Raw genomic sequence first — 16,862 nt, 5'->3', positions numbered from 1 at the left:
CTGTCCCTACCCTCACTTGCAAGGCACAGCTGACATAATGAGGGACCTCAGAAGAGGACCCAGGAGACATCTCCCAGAGATCCCAGAGGGGGAGCAATCAGGTGGTACGGCTTTCTTCAGTGTTTCTGCTGTGCCAAACATTTCAGCAGTTGCATTAATACCTGACTTTGAGAGATTGCTCATTAGCCCTTGGGTCCTACGCCACTTAAAGCAACCTTTTCAGAACAACTTTTTTATAGTTTGTGTGCTCTGTTTTTCTTCAGGCCATGAGTCAAACACACTGAACAACACCGGAGAAAGAAATGAACACTGAGTCAGAAATAAATAGATGCATATGCACATGCCTAATACCACCCCCCACACACATACACAGTCAGGGGCAGAGATCAATATTTTCAGGAAAAGGCATGAGGAAGCAAATTATCACAGTGCTTTGTCAGTGGTAGCAAAGGAAAGAAACAGGAACACTCAAAAGGGTGATGAAATGTTTCAAGAAAAAGCAATATATTTTTATGTACTTGTAAAATCCATTGGCAATGACTTTTCTGGTTAATTGGTTTCATCTTATTAAACTGAAAACATATTTGTAAAATCCAGACATATTCAAGCACAAATCCAAGTTCTTCACCAAAAGCCAATACACCATTTCAAAAAAGAAAATTCAGCAATACAAACCATTTTCCATTAGCCTGAAATCACAGCATTCTTATTGGGAAGAGAAATGGATAAGAGTGCTTGACTTCTCTAAAATGCACTTTGAAAAGTCATGTAAAACTGCTGTCCTCTTTCTCCCTGGCCCTGTGAAAATGGATGAATATTTTTGGCCCAATTATCCAGTGATTTATAAACCAACATTCTGCTATCTTTCCTTGCACTTGTCATGTTCAACTTCTTCCCCTTTATTAGACCACTCTTCTTCCCATTAAATAGTCCCTCTGTCTCACTTGCCAAAGAACTGCCAATGAGCCCCTGATTTTACAGAAGAATAGACCCAGCTTTACCAATGGAAAAGGGCCTCTAATGTACCATGGACACAGCACAGTGAAGCATGGTAATTTGCCTGTGTTAATGATGCTGCTTCACAATGATCAGGAAAACAAAAATCTCTAATAGCTAAATGACATCCAGTCCTTCTGCTGCCTGTTGAATTCAAAATCAGTGGGAGCAAAACCCAACATCCTTTAGGAGATGAGCTAAAAGTGGTTGCAATGTTTCTTTTCTTTTCCCCTAAATTCCTGATCAGTATTGAATCACTAAAATGGCTGATTTGGTGTTGAGAGCAGGACAAAAAACCCCAAACCAAGGGCTTCAATATGTTTTAGCAGCTCAAAAGCAAGTGGAGAAAAAGTAATGAACATATATGTAAATATTTTTGGACATACTTGACACTGGCATGATGTTGTGTAAAATACCACTATAAAGCAGCACTAAAGTATAATTCATTGTTTTCTCTTTTTTAGGTGAAAAGAGGAAGTCAATACTGTGGGAAGGACAGAGCAGCAATCTGCATGTGCCACTGCTTACTTCTGAAGATGCTCCAGTTCCACAAAGCTCTGAGCTCTTGAGTGCTAAATCAACCCCGAGAAATGTCTTCAGCCACAGTTCTCATCAGAAAGTTCCTTAGAGCTGGGATCCCTAGGCTGCCTGGCTGGGCTAAGCACAGATTGCTTTGGCCAGTCAAAGAGTCATTGCTCCAAAAGTCAATCTTCAAATACAACCCATTAAGCTACTCCGTGGGAGAAACTCTGCTCTCATATTTGGCCAAACACAACTGGCAGAACAGCACCGGCTTTGATGACATTATTTGGAGTGCACAAGAACGGACCAGGGATCATAAACAATCATATGGTGCATGTTTGGTAATCCTTTGGCACTACTGAAAGGTTGGAGAAGAGACTCAAACACAGGTTTATGAAAAAAAGATGAACAATATTTACAATATTGCTCATATAAGAAAAGGCTTCTATGATATTTTCCAAGGGCAGAGGGAGCGATTTGTCATCCAGTTGCAGTGCTGTGGATTTTGTAGCAGTCTGATTGGCACACTCCACACGTTCCTTGTCCAAAACTTTCTGGTACAGCTGTGCAAAACAGAAGCAGGACTTGAATTCAAGAGTGCCTGAGAATATAGGACCAAGCCATTTCAGTTTCATCTCCATTTCATTTCACAGACTCACACAGAATCACAGAATAGTCTAGGTTGAAAAAGACCTCTGAGATAATCGAGTCCAACCTTTGACTGACTTCCAACTTGTCAACCAGACTATGGCACTGAGGGCCACATCCAGTCACTTCTTGAACACCCTCAGGGATGGTGACTCCACCACCTCCATGGGCAGCCCCTCCCAATGCAATCCTTGTCCAGGCATTTTTCAACCCATGATGTTCATTACTTAATAAACCCTGAGGTAAGACCCATCCCTATCAAGAGACAGCTTTTACTGTAGAGTGCTTAGGGTGTTGTTGGGGATGGAAGGTGGAGGGGAAGTAAGATTATTTACTGTAGAGCTCTACACTTGATTCTCCTGTGCTTAGCGCAGGAAAAGTTTGTCAATGACGGTTGAAAATAAGCACCTGAAGACTCTCTAAATACCTGTTTATTCGATCTGGAGTAGTACTTAAGGAGAGTATTAAAATCTTCAAGAAAAATGCCACACAGCACTTACTAAAAATTCTCCAAAATGTTGCATTATTAAGTTTTTTTACTAATGTGCCTGCTTCAACTAAAAGACATGTTCTAAAAATCCCACAAGATGGGTGTTTCAATTGCTGGGTCAATGTTTGAATTGCAGAAAATATGTCTATAGCACTAGCAACCAGGCCTTGGGAGAGACATAAACAAAGGTGCAGTGACGTGCCTTAAACACCAAACGATTTACTGTAATGTTAAAATATTAACATTTTCTGAATGAAGAGTTTTGATATCTTTCATCTTGTGTTTTGCAGACTTTGCCAAGTTGAGACCAGAATACCTATAAGCAATTTATCAGCAAAACCATGGCTGACTCTACAGAAGCCTGATATTTGAGACCTGCCTAGGCAATCTCACTGTGAAGTCAAGGAGCCAAGTGAAGAGTCCCTGGTGTTGCTCAGCAGAAGTGCTTCTGCAGTGGGCCATTCAATCTCCCAACCTTGCCTTGCTGAAAGCTGCTTGGCAGTGTGCAAAAGAGCATGTTGTCTTCCAGGGGCTGAATGCAAAACAAACTTCACCCCTGGAGCAAAATTCACACCACCGGCAGAACTAGCAGAGGTGCTCTTTCAGGTGGGCCAGGGCAGGAAACCAGAACAGCTCTCACTGCTAGCAATGAACAGCCATCCCCTCATCCTGCCAGCAGAGCACAGCACCACCCCCACCTTTGGGGCAGCAGAAGCCCTGCAAGCAAAGCCAGAGGCAGGGACAGAGCAGGTTCACAGGCCACAGCCAATTTTACTGTGGGCACGGACATCCCTGTGCTGCAATGCCTTGGTCCCCTCAGTGATCACATCAAGGGATGCTGCACATCATCCCTCCTCTGCCCTTATCTAAAGCAAGAGTAACACAATAAAAAGCCACGTGAGCAGAAAGGCTGGAGGAGCTCACACAGCCGAGTTCCTTTCTTGGTGTCTCTCTTGATATCAAACTTCTCATGTGAACAGTTCTGCCCATCTACAGGGTTGCCAACACCTGGAGATGGTGCAAGGTTCTTGTCACAGCAACTTAAGTATTATCCATGATTGTCCTTCTAGATTTTGCAATATGAGTGCACAGGCAAAATCATTACACCCATTAATTTTAAAGTAGTGGTATCTCTTTTGCTTGCTACTTGCCAGACAAGTATAGCCATCAAGGTGTGCAGCTATTAAATGCCAACCACAGTTCCTATCACCCTTTTCTGTTATTCACCTTCCTTTCACTGTGCATTTTCCTCAAGATCTTTCTTCCTTGATTTTCTTGAGAAAAATGGCCTCCTTTATTGATTAAATTACAAATTCCAGTGCTGGATGATTGAGTTATATGATAACACCTGACGAAAGACAATTGAAATAAATGGAAAAATTAGCACTCTCTTTATTACAAAAGGTTTGGATGTAGAGTAGCTGACTGAATTAAATGGAGATTGAGCAGATCTGAGGGAATTGATTAGGAAAAACAATGCAGAATTCAGAAAAGAGATACCAAAATTAGCACCTTACTAATTCACCTTCGAAAAAGATGGAAAATGTCAAGAAGGAGAAGGAAACTGTATCCTTTTTGTGCATTCCGAATCAGAAATTGCCCAAAAACTTACCTCTCTGATAAGACTCCTAAGATACTGAACTCGACATTGTTGCCAAAGGCCAACAAATACATGACCAGGTCAGCAGCCTCTAGGGTTCATTTGTTCAGCTTCCAGTAGGTCTTTTTAATTAGTATCACAAGCAAAAGGAGGTTCTTGGCCTTTGTTCTGCGCCTGGGCACCAATCGCATGCCAGCTTTTGATAGTGTATCATTGCATTTTATTCACTGCTCATAGATGCTAATGTTTAATTTTGTCTGCTTGTAACATTTTCTGCAATACTGACAGACGTCTTGGGCTTTCTTCCTGCAGATTAGGCAACCATCATTGGAGATCTTAGCTTAAACAAGCAGCTGATAAAGCAAAGTATCTAAAATGGCACAATCGAATTTGAAACCATGTTTTCTCTCAGTGACTTCCCTGCAAGCTTGTTGTGAGGTAGACAAAGTCTAGCAAAGATGAGTTCTAGCAAAGCTCTGGAAAGAGTGTAAACACAGCTCTTAAGCAAGAGCTACAAACATGGTATTATCTACTTACAGCTTCTGCATTACTGAAGTGTCATATTCAAAGTCACGCTCCAGGGAAAACCTTAAGTGACCTGTGGAAACATCAGAAAACGAGCCTTCAGTGGATTTTTCTAACTACATCTTCTACCAGACAGGGAAGAATTTTTACATTATTTGGAAATCAAATGTAACAAAAATATTATTTAAGTTTAACCACAAAGCAGTGTAAAAATGTTAATTTTTAATGCTCACCTGAAGGTTGCTTCCAAACTAGCTTCAGCTGCAATTATTTGCTTTCTGCAAAAAATCCTAGCCCAAACTGGGTAGCAGAAAATGTTTGTGGAAACAATAAATATTTTAACACAATCAATCTGACTGAGAAATTTTGCAGCCCTGTCTGAACTTTTCATAATCCTAAATGCTTCATCCTCACAGAAGAGACAAGGAATCACTCGTGTCCCAGTTTCCAAGTGGGAGATTTGCACCACTGAGAAATGTAGGCTGTGAACACATATCTTACTCCTCATTGCAATGCTCTCTTTGGGAGCACTCTTGTCCCCACCATCCATCACCCTGCCGCATCATTCACTCCTCCTGAAGTTCATTGCACCTTCCATTCTTCCAGTTGAACTACAGATGCACTCAGGTTAGCCAGGAATTATTTGAACTGCTCAAATCAATGCAGGAGCTGCAGCCAGGTGAAAATGTGTGAGTGCAGCCTCCACGATTTGCCCCCAGCCTCACAGCAGGCGTGGCAGAGCAGAGAGCCTGCACACTGGCCATAAGCCATAAACCCCCCCTTTGAAACACCAAAAGCAAAGCTCAGAATGAATAACTTTGCTCAAGAAATCCACATCTGAAAGGTTATTCTCACTGTTTTCACCCTTATGTCTCATCCGATCCCCACAACAGTCCCACGGAAGCAAAAGGGAAAAAATTATGACAAATTCTAACAAATTGTAGATTACTTCTCTCTCATTTATCCTTTAGTTATGGCAGCACCAGAAAGCCTACCCTGTGCCTGAACTCTTTGCATTGAGCACAGTGCAGACACTGGCCATGGTAGTCTCTGCTCCCTGGAGCTCACCAGAAAGAGATCAAAGAGCTAAAAGTGTAGGCAGGGAAAAGACAGAGGAAAAAATTGGAGGACACTTCTGTACAATGGCTTGTGAGCACAAATCCCACTCAGACAGTAAGAAATGAATCACTGTGAAGAGATTATGACTCTGCTACCTATTATGCTTGACAGACAAACTTGGTGAAATAACTTATCTAGTTATTTACATGTCTTCCATTAGAGCAATGTCTGAGCATCCACAAACCAGATGGGTTTTTCCTCACTGTGCTCCTGAGAAGGAGCACATCCTGCTAATGCTACATCATAGACAAGGAATAGAGACACTAAAAAAAAACCAAAATGCTTTTTCCAGGGAAACTAGCATCTGATCTGACAAAATTCTGTATAATGCCAGAGGGCTTTTGTAAGTTAGGGGACGGGCCATCAGGCTTTAGCCATAGGCAGACTTTTTACCACCCTGGCAATTCTTTTTTGAACAATGGCTTCTATACAGTAGGAATCAGGAAAAGTGAAAGGGAAAAAGGGAAAGGGAGGGGAAAAAAGCATAAATAGGAAAAAAAATATATAAAGGAAAGTCATGATAAATGTAGCACTATCTGAAAAAAAAAAACAACCCCAAACTGCAGAAACAGAGGAACCAGTCACGCAGTTCACTGAGAGGACTGAAGCAATTGTTTCCTTCAAGAAACCTCATTCATCACATTTCCATAACCCAGAAAAGGCTCTCACAGTCCCCTCTTTCAAAATACTAAGACTAACACGCATACAGACTCTCACATACCCTTTTTTCTCCATCAGTCTTTCCTCATGGAAGAAATCATAGGAAAGGGATAAAGATGTGAACATTTCTCCAACTGTTCTGCCAGGGCTGAATCCTGAAGGTGGGAGACCCAAAGGAACCCAGGAGTGACAGAGCACCCACCAAAAGGACTCAGTCTTCACTGTCAGATAACTCCTGCTTCTTTAAAATGGTGACACTGGAAATGCTTCTTTGATGATATCCCAGGAAGCAGATCAGAGCTCAGCACATCAGCTTTTGAGAAAACAAGATCCATCTGTTAGCTCAGATCTCCAGGATGGGCAAGTAGTCTTTTCTACACAGTAAGCCACTGGACAGCACAAACTCTAGGCTTCATCAGCAGAAGAATTCTAGTCTGCACACTGCCTCTCTAAACATAATAGAGCTCCCCTTTGGCTAGAGAACAGAGGACTCCCTAAATGAACCCTTTGATCTGCAAGACACTGAGCCTTCTCCTGAAATTTCTTCTCAGACGTTTGAATTCCCTGCTGGTTTACAGCACGAAACTTTTCTCATCTCTCTATTAAAGCAGCAGATAGACAGATGGGATAGTCTTCATCTTTCAGAACTCTTGAAGTTCATTTGCCATCAATTTTAACAGGAATGCTCAGAGCTCCTGATAAGTTTAAGAGAACCAAACCTACAGATTATACTCAGTCAAAGCCAGGAGAATCCCTAGCCTGGTAGTCCCTCCATAGGGCTGTCATCAATTAAAAAGAAGCAGCATAATATAAATAACAGTATAATGGCCAAACTTCCCCTTCCACACACACCTTTCCAGATCATTTCTGGAAACTCATCAAGCATTGCAGATAAAAAGCCCAATGAGTACTGTTGGTGAAAGTGGAACTGTATCAGAACCACCACTGGGCCTAAATATCTTCATTAATGGGTTTTATTCTCTTTTCATCGCCAGTCAAAGGCAACAAGGCGTTATTGCCCTTTTGCAAGCTATAAAAAATCCAACACAGCAGATGGATTGCACACCTCACATAGGGTCCCTTGGGACACCCACACTTGCACAGAGAACTGACCCCAAAATGCCACATTCCAAATGCCCTGCCCTTCCCTCCAGCCCAGCCTAATTCTCTGAATTTCATGATGGTTTAAAAGTCTATTTAAAGCTCCTACACCTATGGGTGTGTGCGAGGAATACAGGCTGAGCCAAAAAAAAAGTTTTAATTGAGCAGCTCTAGTTGAGATTCTTGGTAAGAATGAAACACAGAGCTGGGAGGGTTTAACCCAGCATGGCAAAAGGTGGCAGGCATGTCAACTGGGTTGTGATGTGACCCCCCCAACAAGAAGATGCAGTAGCAATGCCAGTGTCCTCTCTTCCCCGTCAATCTGCCTGGTAAACACTCCAGTGGTACCCACACAGCCTAGCACAGCTTTCCCAAGCCTGCTCCTTGTTTGCATAGCAAATGCTGCTATGAAACAGGAAAAAAACAGATACAGAGGAAGAGCTCCTAATACCTCTTGCAGTTTTCCAGTGTAAATGGAGTGGCCAGGTACAGTTCCACACTGAAATGAAGGCAGCCAGGAGAGCTGACAACGTTCATAGACACACAGCCATGGTTTACTACTCAAACCACGCTAAGCTCTTTAGGTAAGCTTTGTTACTACAGATGGCATTGCCTGCCCTAGATTTGATGTCCAAAATGGGGTTGCTCTCTGTAATCCTTCAGAGCCTGCTTATAAATCAGAGAATGCTTCACCTCTTGACACATGGCACCGATAGATGATAATGTAAATGGTGCAGTGTTTTAACCTTAACAGGCATTTGCTTAGGTTATTGTAGACAAAAATGAGGTCAGGAACTGTGGTCACGAGCCTTAATCTCGAAGGCCCTCAGTCTGGAGTCATCTGGAGCCCTCTGGCTTGTACAGTGCCGTGTCCATGGCTGACTTGTACAGTGAGAAAAAAGCCAAGGGTGCCAAAGGGAGCTCTCCTGTCCCACCTCTGCACAGCTGCACCCCACAGTGCCCCCTGCGCTTCCCAGGAGCCTTCCAAGCCACTTTGCATAGTGAGAAAAAGCAACTGCAGTAACAGAATTGCTGTGGAAATGATTTTGAAGGCATCAACCCCTGAACACAAAGAGTAAACAAAATCTGCTTCTGTACAAGCTCTTCCACTTTTCTCAGGCATCTAAGGGATGTCCTTTATAAACCATAAGAGCAGACTCGCTGTTCAGATTGCATATCTGCCTGGTTCCTTAGATACCAACGAAAGCCCAAAGGCATGGCTTGGCATCTCATCCCCTTCTTATAAACTCTTCCAGAAAGTTACAGCTGATTTTGACACAAAGATGATGAGAAATGGGGAGCTATTTGTGCCATTCTGGGGAACATGCCAAACCCTGTATTAATACCCCCAACCTGTTAAAAACAAAATAAAGCAAAAAAAAAAACCCCAACAACCAAACCAGCAAAAAACAACCCTCCTGTTTGCAACTGATTAGGCAGCTGAATTAAAACTGATGAAGTGATTGGACAGGATCCAAAGCTGTTTATCTGCACATAAATCACAGACATGCTTTACTCAGCCAGTATGGATTTATTGAGCTAGAGGAAAGACCTCGTACTCAGAATGCTGATTATTACAGCAATTAAAATATCAGCGAAGCAAACATTTTGGGTAGAAAGCTGTTAGGGGCTACTGGAGAAATCAGTCCATTAAATATGAATTCAATCAGGTTTCAATTTTTTTAAAAAGGGAGTTTTAATAGAGGGTTTCTTTTTTCTCATTAAGTATATGTTGTTAGAAAAATCAAATTCAAAGGAGGAAAGACACAAAATAACTAGCTGGACATGCCAAAGGAGATTAGAAAGGAAGGCTGATACATATTTTATGATCACAAGGGAATAAAAAAAATAAATTAAGAGATGTACTGTCAAACCAGACACAGTGTTAATAGCTAAAGTATATGGCAATAAGAACTGCTGTTCCCACAGCTATTAATGTAAAACTGAAAATTTGGAGCAGGCTGCAGCAAAGGAAAATAAATCACACTTTTTTTTCAATTTGCAAATATATATAAAATAAATCCCTACCCCCATCATTCACTCTCTGCATCTCAACCCCCCGGCACCAAAACTGTCATTTTGCCAAGCTACAACTTCCAGGCAAGTGAGACAAGTGACAATTCTTTCCAATTAATCGTTGCTAATTTATTTATGCAATTTTTTTACTTATGAGAATCATTGGCCTGGAGATTATTTCCTCTTTCCCCTTTGAGTCCTGAGAAACTATTTAACATGGGAAGTAAAGGGGGGTAAAGAGGGGAGAGTGTCATGGAGCCAAGTTACGCATCCCAGCTGGAATTTGGGATGATGTCTTGCAGTTCTGACTCCTTCAGCCAAGTTTCGTACAGGAAGCACGAACGCGCCAAGGGCGCAGTGAAATCCACTGGAGCCAATAAATAGCACTTGACTCCATTAACACGCTCCTGCTATGGATCCCCTCACGAAACTCAGTCACCTTGCATCCAGTTTGCTCATGAGGTAGCCAACAACTTGCACAGGGGAAAGGCTCAGGAGCCAAGAGGATCCTCTGATGAAGCCTCACAGATTCAGAGTGTGTGCACGCGGGATTTGTATCCAGAGCCCCTCCAGAAGAGGCTAACACTGCTGATACATAAGGCTTATATGGAATAGTGGCCATGGAAAGTCATGGTGTCACTGGTGAGGTAAAGGGCAAATTGCTGTGAGGAACTTCACGAGGCCCCTGGAAGACAACTCACTCCTTGTCCAGAGGCTCCACTCCGAGCCTGAGATGGGTCCAGAGGTACCACAGAGGAGAAGGCACCCCCATCAGTTCATGCAGGTTTTGCCCAAACACAACAACCTGTTTCAGCTAGGAAAAGGGACTAGGGAAGCATTTCTAAAATTTGTAGATTAAAATTTTGTAATGCATACATTACAAGTCTGATTCTATTTCAAAGCTATTAGTAGCAAGAATAATTTCACCTAACATAGAAATACCTCTACGATAACTTTCTGGAGTAAGAGATAACTTTTGAAGAAAGTAGCTGACAAATTACTTGACAAATTTGTCAACTACTTTGGAGCCATCAAGATAAAAGGCTTTATATGTTGTATGATTTTTTTATGTATATATATAAAACACTTTTATTAGACTGTTGATAAAAGCCTGAGCTACAAAGGAACTTTTTCCCCCAGCTGAGAAAAGGCAAGCTGCTAGACAAATCAGTTCAATCTCTGCCTTTCAAACAATATAAAGCAGTATAACTTTCAGGAGTAACACCTCATCTGTTTTTTTTTCCAGACTGCCTATCAGGAATCAAGTAGTAAGTAAACATTTGAAAAGTGTTCCTCTGAGAACAAAGGTTTAGATTTGAGTCACAGGATCCACTGAAAAGAAAAATTGCTTCTGTGCATTGGGACGGTGCCTTCCCTTCTGAAAAGTTTCTAAAAAGAGCAAATGGAGATAATCTTTTTACAAGGTATAACCCATATGGAAATTCATTATTGTTTCCCTTTAAAAAAAGCCAAGATAGTTCAGAAAGTGAGAATGGAATCACTATTTTTAAAAGGTTAAAAATATGCAGAAGATTTCCTAACTACTATAGCCAGTAAAGGCATGGTTGAAGTGCTTTATCATGGTCTAAAGTGAAGCTCCGATTGACGAGAACATGAGATAAACAAAAGAGGTAAAGACATAATAGAGCCCTAAATCACTGAGAGTATTTAATTCAGAAGTGTGGGTATATATACCCAGCGATTGTTGTTTAAATATTTTAAGGATCTATTCTTCTCCCAGCACAAAACACTCGCTAGAGTGGCTTCAGCACTGCAGCTCCCTAAAGGCTGCATTACTGCTTGTTAGCACCGTGCAATCACCACTGTGGATGCAGAGCTGAAAGGAATCATTGCTCCTACTGTACAAAAGCTAAACTGAACCTCCAGAGAAGGTGAATGATTTGCAAAGGATTTTACAGCAAACCACTGGCACAGGTGGGGGAAGGGGGGAACCCCAACTTACGAGCCGGTGCCTCCCAGACCCCATTCCTCATTGCTTCCAAGAGCACCCTGGAGCTAGGCATTACTTTCAGTCTTGTCTTTTCCACATGCAACCATGACTATTAACTTAAGATTGTCACCAGAAGCACGTACATATGCTTGGAAGGTCACAGAGTCAGGGCCCGGGATAGTGCTCGAAGACAATACTTAGCTCTAGGTTCTACTTTCAAGAGATGCGAAAGATAAACTTTTTCCTTCAGTAGATTTTAAACTGGAGATGAAAGTTTCATCCTAAAAGGCCTAAAGTAGACCTACAGCTGCTTGGAAATAGTTTTATGTCATAGCAAACGTTTGTCCTGAATCCAGTCTTATTACACAGCATTAAGTATGGCAGGCAGCTGAGTACAGAGCATAATCCCACACCAGAGCACACTGGATACACAGGCAAGGCAGGGTAAGTCATGGAGCCAGACAGAGTGTCCTGGCTGGTAACACCAAGCTGCACACTTTCCTTTAACACTGATTAATTTAGATGATTAGATGAATCAAAAATTCAGAGGGAGATATTTTAAGGGACAGATGATCTTTTAACCATATAGTTATGGTTCTCATTAGCATTAAATCCATTAATATGAACAAGAAAAGAATTCAAAGAGAGACAAGAAATTACTGCAAACATCTTTAGTTAAAGAAAATTTGTATTTTTCCTCCAAAGAGTACAGCTGCACCATTCTGGGCAAGGCAGCTCAAAGAAATAAAAGCCACTGAGCCAAGTTCACCTTTCTCATTGTTTCTTAGCCAGACCCAGGATATAGAGAGCAGCTCTGCCCAACATGACTCTTCTGATTAAAGCTTGATCTGCTGACATTGACATATCCAGACTTTTGTTTTGCTGGATCTTTCAAAAAAGGGATGTGAGAGGACCGAGTCTGTGTTGCCAGTCCTGTCGGCTGCTCGGCTTCCTGCCAGCTCGTGCTGCAGGACACGGGCGAAACAACCAACAGAGCCAGTGCTTTTACAGGCCAGTGACCCCCAGCTTGCAGCAGCCATGCCACCAACCAAAGCACTGCAAGTCCAAGCAAATTTTAAGATCAAACTCAAAGGGCTTTTAGGATCCCTGATATGCAGTCAAACAGTTCTCAATAAAATAACATTCCTCTGCCCCTAGACTGCGCAGGGTATGGGAGGGACTTGCTTGAGCAAGCCTCTGGAGCATAGGGAGCACACGACTATCCCTTTTTTCTCTAGGCACTGTGGCACTCGGTCCCTCAGGATGTGTATTTTTGTCCAGCAGCAGAATTAGGCCATATGATCCATCTCCATCCATTCTCCCTTGTGAGATGACTGAGTCTATGATCAGTATAGCAATCTGCAAAGAAACACTGTATCTGGGATTTCTGGGGTTTCTGAACACGTCTCTGAAGACTGTTGCCTGTAATGGCACCACTTGATTGATTCCTGCAGCCTCCTTCACATCTCCTCTCTTTCAGAGGACTCCCAGCCTGGGAGCTGTCGGCAGGACTGAAACTGACACTTGCCCTGGAGAAATATTTTCTGGACCCATATGTCTTTGCCAGACAGACCAAAGGGAAATTAATCAACACGATCAGACCAGACTGGTTGTTCAGGAAAACTCTGTGTTGGATCCATCATGCTCAGAGAAAATATCAGAGAGAAACACTTTATATTTCTGTCAAAATAAAAATTAAATTTCAATAAGGAATTTAAAAATGCCCTTCCATTTTCCAAACTGAAACTACAACCTTTCCAAAGTGGAAACTCTTCTGAGTTTCAGACAGCACAAAATGAGCACAAACTATAAACAGTACCTTCTTGTAGTTCTCCTGTGGAAAATCTGTGGAAAATCAAATCCTGTTGAGTTTTGGTGGGAGATATTCTAGGACCAAACTAATCAATTTCCACTCAGCATTCCCCTGCTAATACTACATCACATCTATCTGTCCTGAGTAACTGAGAAGTAGTAGGTTCTTGTGTAACAATGAAATCTGGCAAAACACAACAACATTATTTTGGATTTGAAACAGTATATAACCAGAACTGCAGCAGTGACCCAACTTTTTAGTTAACTGAGATTTCCCTGCCCATTATACAGAACCTAAAAAGTTGCATCAATACCCTACACAGCAGCAGGCACACATTTTTTTTATAACCAAATGATTAGAGGAACCTACATGCTTTATAGACAGTCTGAAATATAAGGTTTGCAACAAAGTCAAGAGAGAAAGTAGCATTGAGTGTAATGACAGCAGAATTAAGTCATTGAGCCAGTGGAAAATGCTACATCTGATGTCTGTCATTCTCTGCCTTTTCCAAAATCACAAATAGGCTGTGGCAGCCACAGGAACAGTGGCCAAGTCTTCCAGCTCCCAGATTTGTGCTTTAACTACTTGACATATCCTCTCATCACTGGAGCAGGAGACAGAATGATCTGAGACCAAAACCCCTCACACTGAGCAATCTGAAAATATCATGTTACAGCCCAACAGAGATGTGTGTCATTCTACCACTAACTCACCAGCCCAGAGGACAAGTCCAAGACAAACGTCCCGGCAGCAGTCCAAGATCAGAGTCCCAGAAGGTAAACCCGTCACAAATGGGTGATGTAAATGCTTCCTCTCACAGACAGTCCCACTGCAGCCTTCTCTGAATCCCTCGGACTCCGCAAACTTCCTTCTCTGGCATGCCTCTCTGGACTTCTTCCTTCTAATTTTCACATCAGCTTGTTTGTTGATGATTTATCTATTAAAAAAAAAAAGACACATTTTTCCTTCATTAAAAAAGAAGTGTCTGCATCAGTCTGCATTTGGCTGATAAAAATAATGGTGTTATAAAGTCCTCCTTGAGGAAGGATCTCTCTACTTCATGTCCTTCCTCTTTCCTGAGTTATGTGACAAAGATCCTGGGAAAACAGCTCATAAACTTCACGGTAAGCACCACCTCCCCTCCTCCCTTTTCCCTCATCACATTTTTTGATTTAAATGGGATAATTTAAATTATCCCATTCTGGGCCTGAGCATTGAGTCTGATATGTCATCATTTCTGAAGGGTCTACTTTTCATCCATCACTGATCAGGACACAGAATCCCTATTCAGTGTAAACATGACTCTGCTTAATTTTTCCAGAGACCATTTGGTTTTGCTTTCTGGTATACACAAGTGAATAAATATTACTTGGTAGGCTAGAATTTCATGAAGCCCAACTAAAATGAGGGCACTATATCACTAGATGCAGCATAAACATATGGTGAAAACTTTGTAATCGTCCCCAAGACTACAGAGACATCCTGTGAGGCAGCCAGGAAAGAAACTGAAGTCAGTTTTCTGAGTCCCTGTGTAGAGCCTTAAACATCTTTCCTCCATATCTATGTTCTCAGAAACACATATTTTCTCTGTTTCTGCCTAGCTAGCAAATATCAAAAGCTAGCAGTTTTCCGTCTCCAGTATCAACTCCGTTACAACCATTTTAATTGCAATTGGTTTCCTAAGTCATTATCTCCTCTCACAGTAATTTTTGCTGAAAATGTACCTCCTGTCATTGCATGGGCTCCATTCTCATCATGCTACACTGTTCTCTCCACACTTTTGGCACTGCATTTAAAAATCAAAGTGCCAAATCCCTCAGTGAACTACTCAGATGCAGCACTTATATATGCCTATCAAATTCAGAGAGAAGTCAAACTTTGACCCTAAGTAACTTGATATATGAAAACATGACAGTGCTTCTTTGGCTAGAGGAAAAAAGAGATTACTTACAAAGCCTCTACTAAATTCTTTGTGTCTGTATTACAAACCAAGCAATCATAAATCTCCTCAGATTGTTCTAAGCAGTACAAGTAAACCTATCAAAAGGAGATGCACATGCCAGCATCATAAACACTTTTCCAAACAGAAATGTTAAGCACAGTTGCAGCATTGCTTCAGGTCAGTCCTGTAGTAATTCCAAGTGCTAAGAACAGAGCAAAGACCAGATTCAGAGCAGAACTCATCCATTTTCACCTATGAAGAAAACAAATTTCAAGGAGAACCCAAGAAAGAGTGAAGGAAACTTCAGAAAATGAAATCCCCAAGCCTGCCACTATATGCAGAGCTAATGATGGCTCTCTTAGTGAACTGAAGACGAATGGCACAAAGGATAGAGAATCTGCCAAGCTGAGACAAAATAAAGACCTGTTTTCCCCTGGAGATGAACAACTCCGTTCAACTACAAACTCAGGGCAGACACAGGATTTAGTCTATGGTATCTAACAAAAAACAACAACAACAACAACAACAACAACAAAAAACCAAAAAACAACAACAAAAAAAAACCCAAAGTGACTAACACATACTTAAAGGAAGGAAGATATTTTAAGTAAGTCCTTAGTTTAACAAGACAGGGAAAGACTTCCCTCATCCCACAAAGCATTGCCCATTTCACATAGGAATAAAGATGAGACCTTCTAGGGGAAGACCACCTGGCATTTGCACTCTAAGGAGCAACTCAATGTCACAGCATAAAAGACTAAAACTTGAATCAGTTACGTAGCTGCGTCGAGCACATACTGCATATTAGTTGATAAACACTAGCCATGTGCTCTATAGGTCCAAAAAATATTTTGACAAAACACCGTGGAAGTGTTACCTTTCCTATGGTCCTGGAACACTGCTAGTATAACTTTCATGGGTTACTGTTCACCTGCTTCAATGCTTCATATGAGAGGTGGATTAAATCTGTGACTATCCCCAGCCAAAAAGATTGAGTTACTGCCCCCAAAATCTCTAGTGCTGACTCCTGATAATTTGTATTTACTTTCCTCAGCCTTTTCAGCTTCTTTCTTTGACCTTTACTGCCAGTGCAACTGCTGCCATTGCGTCCACAGAACATCACAAAAAATTTGTTACTAATTTTCACCAAAGAGCAGAGAAGATCTGAGAGCAACTGGGATGGCAAGTCCTTTAAGCAACATACAAACTTTTGATTGTAACAGAAACCTAGGAGCAAAAACTTGCAATCTCACAACTGGACTGAGGAATTTGCAGCTAAAGTCACTTATACATCCAGTAAGGGTATGCTGCAGAACCAAGAGACAGGACAGATTGAAAAAATGGACTCATGTGCACTGCAGAGGAAATAATGTCCACAGCAGTACGGATGATTTCCTGCAAGGGTTTATGTGTTTGCACTGGGGAAAGAAACTTGACTAGCAACCAGGTTTCCATCTGAAACTTTCTGGTAGCTGGAAA

The 16,862-nt window shown here is 41.6% G+C and overlaps 1 protein-coding gene across 3 annotated transcripts in view; it reads right to left on the bottom strand.

Annotated features, from left to right (window-relative positions):
* SEMA5B (semaphorin 5B) overlaps window positions 1–16,862 on the bottom strand; it is a 267,532-nt gene that overhangs the window by 181,231 nt on the left and 69,439 nt on the right. For 2 of the 3 annotated variants that reach the window (XM_040069356.2, XM_040069357.2), the window contains exons 2-3: window positions 14,155–14,378; window positions 4,794–4,854 (exon numbers count right to left, since the gene is read on the bottom strand). The gene's annotated coding sequence lies outside the window, so the exon portion shown is untranslated. Of the gene's footprint in view, window positions 1–4,268; window positions 4,388–4,793; window positions 4,855–14,154; window positions 14,379–16,862 lie in introns of those variants that run through there. The other variant, XM_040069358.2, reaches the window with a different exon arrangement.

Source organism: Hirundo rustica, chromosome 7, assembly GCF_015227805.2.
Source record: "Hirundo rustica isolate bHirRus1 chromosome 7, bHirRus1.pri.v3, whole genome shotgun sequence".
NCBI lineage: Eukaryota > Metazoa > Chordata > Aves > Passeriformes > Hirundinidae > Hirundo > Hirundo rustica.
The sequence above is the reverse complement of the archived record's forward strand: the minus strand, read 5'-3'. Positions and strand labels throughout refer to the sequence as shown.